At 45.7% G+C, this 7,553-nt stretch overlaps 1 long non-coding RNA gene across 1 annotated transcript; it reads right to left on the bottom strand.

The window, feature by feature from the left end:
- Positions 1-1,022: 1,022 nt before the first annotated feature.
- Positions 1,023-3,841, bottom strand: LOC127686697 (uncharacterized). Its single transcript, XR_007978227.1, has 2 exons — positions 3,694-3,841; positions 1,023-2,284 (listed from the first exon to the last, which is right to left on the bottom strand). It is a non-coding gene; the product is annotated as an uncharacterized LOC127686697 (long non-coding RNA).
- Between the last annotated feature and the right edge of the window lie 3,712 nt (positions 3,842-7,553).

Raw genomic sequence — 7,553 nt, 5'->3', positions numbered from 1 at the left:
CGACAGACTTGCAAAATGCTAAGAATCAGAAATATTTTGAGTTTCCATACTAGGAAATAATTTTTGACAGGTAGTATAATCTATTTTGTGTCAGTAAAGAAATAGATATTTGCTGTTTGGGTATCTAAAAAGCTAAGCTGTCAAAACAATATTGTAAATATGCTTCCACTAGAATATGGGAAACTAAAGAGAAAGGGAAGCTGCTCGACTGCTTGCTCTCCCGTGCTGTCACTCACCGGCACCCGACTGGCAGACGGCCTCGCTTCTGTGTGACTCACCTCCATTTCCATCCCATCCAAACCGATAGTGGGAAGATGCGCCCGATTCTCCTGTCAATTATTTGTTTCTGACTCTGAAACTCTACAGTAGTAACATTCTCCATGTTTTACAGCCACCTGGCTATATTTTTAAAAGTTGCAGTGCCAGGGCTGGAGAGATGGCTCAGCATTTAAAAACACTGGCTGCTCTTCCAGAGGACCTGATTTGATTCCCACAACTCACAAGGCAGCGTATAACTGTTTGCAACTCCGTTCCCAGAGAATCCAACGCCCTCTTCTGGCCGCAATGAGCACTGCACACATATGCACACACCTGTAGTGAGTCTAGGGTGAGGCCCCCATTAGATGTGAAGAGCTCTCCCACCTGATTCACATGTATACCTAGGATTAAGAATTATGAACCCTGACAGGGGGAAAACCCACCACTGCTTTGTCAGGTGGCGATGATAAGACATGGACAAGGGTTTCCTTCTGTTCTGTTCTGTTCTACTCTGTTCTGGTTCAGAACTCGGTCTTAGTTTCTGGCACAGGCTGGCCTTGAACTTCAGATTTTTGCCTCTGCCCCCCAGGTTTTGAGTTCATGATCATCGGTGGCCTCAATGTATCAACATACCTATGGAGGATTCCCTCTTCTGTCTGTCTGCCTATCTCTCCCTCCCCCTCCTACCCCCCCCATACACACATACACACACACACACACACACACACACACACACACACACACACAGAGAGAGAGAGGGGGGGGCAGAGAAAAAGGTTTTATTATTCCTTTTTAGGACAAACAAACCAAAGCCGTAACTTACAGACATAAGCCAAAGAGGCCACAGATAGTTCACGACAAGTAGGGGTATACTGTGCCCAGAAAGCTCACGCTGGCCACTGGTGTGGCTGGGACACTGGGCTCCCTGGTGTCCTGGGCTGGGTAGGAGCCTTGGGACTGCAGAATTGCAGGTAACGTCTGTAGTTCTAAGTGCTAAGCTGCAGACTGAAGGCAGGGCTGTGTGGGCCTGCCCAGGGCAGGAGCAGCTAGCTTTCTCCCCCAGAACTTGGGCTGCTTTGCAGAGTGTTACTACAGAGAAGGCCCTCTCCCTGCTCCCATTTTCTGAATTGGCGCCTTGGTTCACTTGACAGGACATTCGCTATCAAATTCACAGATGCGGCTGTCCACATCACTGACCAGGATGAAATGAAAACTCAGTCTGTAATCTACCAACACCAGCCCTCGTGGGCCACAGAGGCAGCCCTGGGCTGCCTGATGGCCTCGTTGTTTTCCAAGCACTAGACCAGGGGACACCTTCTCTCTCAGGACTGTTGATCGCCCCTCAAAGCCCAGCTTGTCGTCATTACTGGCTCCCGCTGGCTCAGCCCAAAGAGCCTGACGCTCTGCTTCAGGAGGTAACCTTGAGGCCTCTGTTTTGCTGTTGTTTCCTACAGACATTTCTTTTTTAAAACAAAAATATAAGACTTTAATTTGCATTTAATACATTTCCAATGGGTGAGGGCATCCTTGGCTGGAACCTAATAGGGTAAGAATAGCACGAACCTTCCTAGTTATAGCACCAGGCTCCGCCAATGCCACCAGCCTGAAGCGTATATCAGGATTTGAGAAACTGAGGCCACGAACTTTGGCATATTTGAAGGAGAACAGTACCATGTCACTTGCAAATCATTCCATATTGACCTTGGCAAGGTTTTATGCCCCTCTCCTTTGTGTTCCTATATCTCCTTTGAAAGCCACTAAACCATGTGGCACATACAAACTGTGCCCTCCACAAAGTCCATGACACATGTCCAGGGAAAAGCAATTCCGCATGCCATGGCTATATGCCACACTCCAGCAGCATTGTGGCGTGACACAGCCAGTGGCCACTGCCCTCAGGAGCTGTCTGCAAGATTCTTCTCTCCTTCCAACGGAGTCTATTCACTGGCAGGTAGACGGCCAACACTGGATGAAGCCTCAGATGATTAAATCACTGATGCAGATGACAAGGACAACCGCGACGTCACTGCAAGGATGATATTGGGCAGACAGCACATGCACATCCATCCAGTTCTTCCCGCCCACTCGTCAGCTCACACTAGAAGCCTGTGGTCCTCCTGTTGAATATCCTGTTGGGGTGTGGCCCCCACAAATTGACCTCCCTGCTCTAGACTGAACTGCTGCGCCTGGCCAGGCTCAGCACTAATGTCCCACACCATCAGTCTCAGCTCTTTAGGGATTTTTTTCCCCAAACATTGGCTCTGGTGTAATCTCTGAATGACTTTATGCACAGTCAGGTTTTGAGCAGGTTAGAGGTGTTGGACTGTAGTATCAGCGAGCTGAGCGGCCCAGTTGGGTACATCCGCTCCACCGAGCCTGCGGAGCAGAGCAGACTCATGCTCCACTTCCTTGCTGTGTTGTGTGCCTGCCTCCTGGCTCGGCCCACTCCCCTTCCAGATGCAGCAGTCTCTGAAGTAGTGAGCACTAGTGTTGCCCAGCAGCATTCTCCAGCCATGCCTGTGTCCAGCGCATGCCTGCACCACACCGAGTGGGGCCAGCTGACCTGTTCCAGATCATTCCTGGCAGCCCTGAGCTGGGCAATTCAACGTGATTCAGAGTCACAGAGAAGCAGGATAGGCTGCAAGCACAGGTGATCCAGCCACCGCAGAGCCAGGAAAGGGTGGAAGAGACACAAACAGAACTCCTGGAGATGCCGGACAAGGAAGGAAGGAAGGAAGGAAGGAAGGAAGGAAGGAAGGAAGGAAGGAAGGAAGGAAGGCAGGCAATTGGGAGGCTGGGCAAGTCCTGCAGACACTGTACACACAAGAGAAAGATACTCTTAGTGACTCTGTGCAAGAGGCCAAAGTCCCGCTGCAGAACACCTGTGCAATGCTGGCCTCACCCAGGGAGGCCGTCAGAGCCAAGATCCTGTCTTACCCAACTCCATTAGAACCACAGCCAGGATCACTGCTGTCCCAGCCTGTCCTGGGAGCCAGAGCTGCAGAGTTTGCACCATGCCATTGACATGAAGAATGAGGTAGTTCATGAGCTAGAAAAGCAACTCCTCCTTTGGGAAATTTGGAAAGAGAAAAAAATCTGATCTTATCACTGGAAACCAACACCCTACTGCAGGAGGCTGAGGAGCTACAATTGCAAACGAACGAACAGGTTGGCCGTGCCAAGGCAGGTGTGAAAAGATTCACTCCAGGACCTCACAAAGGAGTCACAGAGCAGCCACTGCTACAGCAACTGAGGAGCCACTGAACCGTCTGAGTTTGGGACCAGCACCTCCTCCGTCTGTCTACCTACCTCCACCGCCACCACCTACCCCGCCCTAGGCCACATCTCAGAGGGCCGTGCAAGAAAACAGAATACAGTAGTACTGGTTTGGGGTAGATGGAGTCTCACATAGCCTAACCTTGAACTAAAACTCACCATGAGTCAGCCTCCTGAGTGCTGGGAACCTGGACAAGTGACATCACACCAACTGGATAAAGGATTACATGTGCTGTAGAGATGAGCACTGGTAATTGTTTGAAGCATATTTACCTAAGGTCTTCATGTGAAAATTAAGACCTCTTGTTAAAAATAAAATAGAACATGTTAATATATATGTATACATAAATTTATAATATATAATATATATAATTATATATGTATATATATACATATGTATGTGTATATATATCTTTTAGAGAGACTCAACAGACCTCCAGCTACTGTCACAAATACAAAGGGTTTGGCATCCAGAGTATATCAGTAGTCCACCTACATATATCCTTCTCCGTAAAAAATTCACTGTGTGGAAGGAAACACCACAGTGCCTCTGAGCTGGTTCTCGAAGGTCTGCAGGTGGACCTCGACTCCAGCTACAGGGCGGGGTGGGGCGGGGCGGGGTGGGGCGGGGCGGGGTGGGGTGGGAGGGCTGCTTTAAAGTACTTACAACCACTTCATGCTCCATTGAAGACTAGGGAAGAACACGGATGCTGGAGGTGGCATAGCAGATTGTGGGATGTGGGCAATAATTTTTTACAGAAACAAGTCTTACATTAACTTTGCAGACTTTGCCCACCTTAGCCAGGCCGTGTTAATCAGCATCACGAGTTTCTAGAAAAATGGCTCAAGTCATTTCAGACTGTTGGTTGCCCAGCCTCTTCCAAAATACCAGTGATATTTTCATAGGACTCAGCTGCAAGTTGTGAAAACTACTTCATTTTCAAAAAACAAAGGTCAAAAACTAATTTTAAAATTAAAGTATATATTTTCTTAAAAAAAAAAAAAACCAAAACACTCCTTGGCCTGGGGTGGCTTCTGTGGCCAGCTTTTCCTGGTCGCAGATGCTCTCTTGGTTTCGCGTCTCACTTCCATGCTGGGCCGCTGGTTTCCAGAGTGGAAACCTCTCCGCCTCAGCAGCCTGCTCCTCCACCTGTTGGCAAGGTTGCCTGCAGCAGCAGCCTGTCCTGCGGCTTCTGGAGGTCTCAGCCTGTGACAGCTACCTTTCTAGATCCGGGTAGTTGCGCACCAGCCCCTGCTTGCTGTGACGGTGAAGACACTCAGTATGGTAACCGCTCATATGGCACAGAGAAGTCCTTTGCTGGAACTCCCCTGCCCATCACAGTGCCCTGCTCTATTCTCTCCACTGGAGCCTGGGTGAGGGTCCACGGAGCACGGACAGGTTAGACTCTTCCAGGTCACAGTGAGGAACTGGTCTTGTCGTAGGGCGACAGGGGCTGGCCTTTGGCGACCATTTCCAGGACGGCTCTGCTACTCATCTTGCTGCTTCTAAGCACAGCTCAGCCCCAAGTAGGGCCAGCAGTGCCACTTGAGCTTAGATGACTGCACCATCTCCACAAACAGACCTGGGATCTGGGTCCGAAAACCCCTGTTGTTATAAATTGAGCCACCACCAGGTGAGGCAATCCTTTCATCCTCTGAGTAGATCTCCTTTCTTGGTGGCAGAAACAAGGAAGCACCAAAGTCATGAGGTTCAGCAGCTATCTGGGAGCTCTGCAGACTGCCCAGAGGTCTTACCTCTTCTGGGGCTGCCGGTGACCCCGTATTATATAGATGGTGCAGTTCAGAGTGGGTTTAGTACATGCCTTTGACTAGTATCACCTATTGCTATAGAAGCAGCAGATCTAAGCAAGCTGCTTAGGCATTAAGATTGGGAGCCAGTACTATATTGAAAAGATATGGAGAGAGAGGAAAGCCTTGTCTAGTCCCTAATTTTAGTGGGATTGCTTCAAGTTTCTCTCCATTTAGTTTGATGTTGGCTACCGGTTTGCTGTATATTGCTTTAACGATGTTTAGGTATGGGCCTTGAATTCCTGTTCTTTCCAATACTTTTAGCATGAAAGGATGCTGGATTTTGTCAAATGCTTTTTCTGCTTCTAATGAGATGATCATATGGTTTTTTTCTTTGAGTTTGTTTATGTAGTGGATAGCATTGATGGATTTCCGTATATTGAACCATCCCTGCATCCCTGGGATGAAGTCTACTTGATCCTGGTGGATGATCGTTTTGATGTGTTCTTGGATTCGGTTGGCAAGAATTTTATTAAGTAATTTTGCATCAATATTCATAAGAGAAATTGGCCTGAAGTTCTCTTTCTTTGTTGGATCTTTGTGTGGTTTTGGTATCAGCGTAATTGTGGCTTCATAGAACGAGTTGGGTAGAGTTCCTTCTGTTTCTATTTTGTGGAATAGTTTGAAGAGTATTGGTGTTAGGTCTTCTATGAAGGTCTGATAGAACTCTGCACTGAAGCCATCTGGTCCCGTGCTTTTTTTGGTTGGGAGACTTTCTATGACCCTTTTTATTTCTTCAGGTGTTATGGGACTGTTTAGTTGATCTATTTGATCCTGATTTAGTTTTGGTGTCGGCTATCTGTCTAGGAAACTGTCCATTTCCTCCAGATTCTCCAGTTGTGTTGAGTATAGGCTTTTGTAGTAGGATCTAATGATTTTTTTGAATTTCCTCAGTTTCTGTTGTTATATCTCCCTTTTCATTTCTAAGTTTGTTAATCTGGATACTGTCTCTGTGCCCTTTGGTTAGTCTGGCTAAGGGTTTATCTATCTTGTTGATTTTCTCGAAGAACCAGCTGGAAAGTATCCTCCTAAGTGAGGTAACCCAATCACAAAAGAATACACATGGAATGCAATCTCTGATAAGTGGATATTAATTAGCCCAGAAGCCCTGAATACCCAAGGCACAAATTGCATAACAAATGACTCCCATGAAGAAGTATGGAGAGGGTCCTGATCCTGGAAAGGATTGATCTAGCATGGGAAGGGAATATAAGGACAGAGAAAAAGGAGGGAGGTGATTGAAGAAGGGATGGAGAGAAGAAGGTTTATGGGACATATGGGCAGGGGGGATCCGGGAAAGGGGAAATCATTTGGAATGTAAACAAAGAATATAGAAAATAAAAATATTAAAAAAAAAAAACTGGGAGCCAGGCAGGGAGGAGGCACTGGGAGGGGGCGGGACAGAGAGGAGGACAGCCTGGCAGAGCAGTGCCTGCTAGGTCTTGTAGTTGTAATTATCTTTCAAAGATGGCTTTTTTTTTAAATAATAAAAATCATTTAATTTATATGACAACTTAAGTAAAATGGTTATTACATAAAAGCTAACTGGTACATGTAATGATTCCATTAAAGACCACTGTTAAAAATATAGAGGGTCTGCACACAATGATCTGATAAAATTAAAGAAATATAGAAAACTGTTAAAATAGGAGAATTTTATGGCAAATAATAATGATAAATTGGTAAACATAAAAATACATATATACTAATTGACCAAACTCATAAAAATTTTTCTGATAAAACTGAAGATTTTCAAGGAAAATAAGTCTGATAAAATCAAAGAAATATATATAGAAAAGTTTAAAAATTGAAGATTTCATGAAAAATAATAAAGATAATAAGGTAGACATAGAAAACATTTCTAAACTAATTGAAGAGGTAAACAGAAATATTTTCTGAAATTGGGAAAAGATCTTCACCAACCCTACATCCAACAGAGGGCTAATATCCAATATATACAAAGAACTTAAGAAGTTAGACCCCAGAAAACCAAATAACCCTATTAAAAAATAGGGTACAGAGCTAAACAAAGAATTTTCACCCGAAGAACTTCGGATGGCTGAGAAGCATCTTTAAAAATGTTCAACATCATTAGTCATTAGGGAAAATGCAAATCAAAACAACCCTGAGATTTCACTTTACACCAGTCAGAATGGCTAAGATTAAAAACTCAGGAGACAGCAGGTGTTGGTGAGGGTGTGGAGAAAGAG

The sequence above is a fragment of the Apodemus sylvaticus genome, chromosome 6, assembly GCF_947179515.1.
Source record: "Apodemus sylvaticus chromosome 6, mApoSyl1.1, whole genome shotgun sequence".
Lineage (NCBI taxonomy): Eukaryota > Metazoa > Chordata > Mammalia > Rodentia > Muridae > Apodemus > Apodemus sylvaticus.
This window is presented reverse-complemented; position numbering and strand designations above follow the sequence as displayed.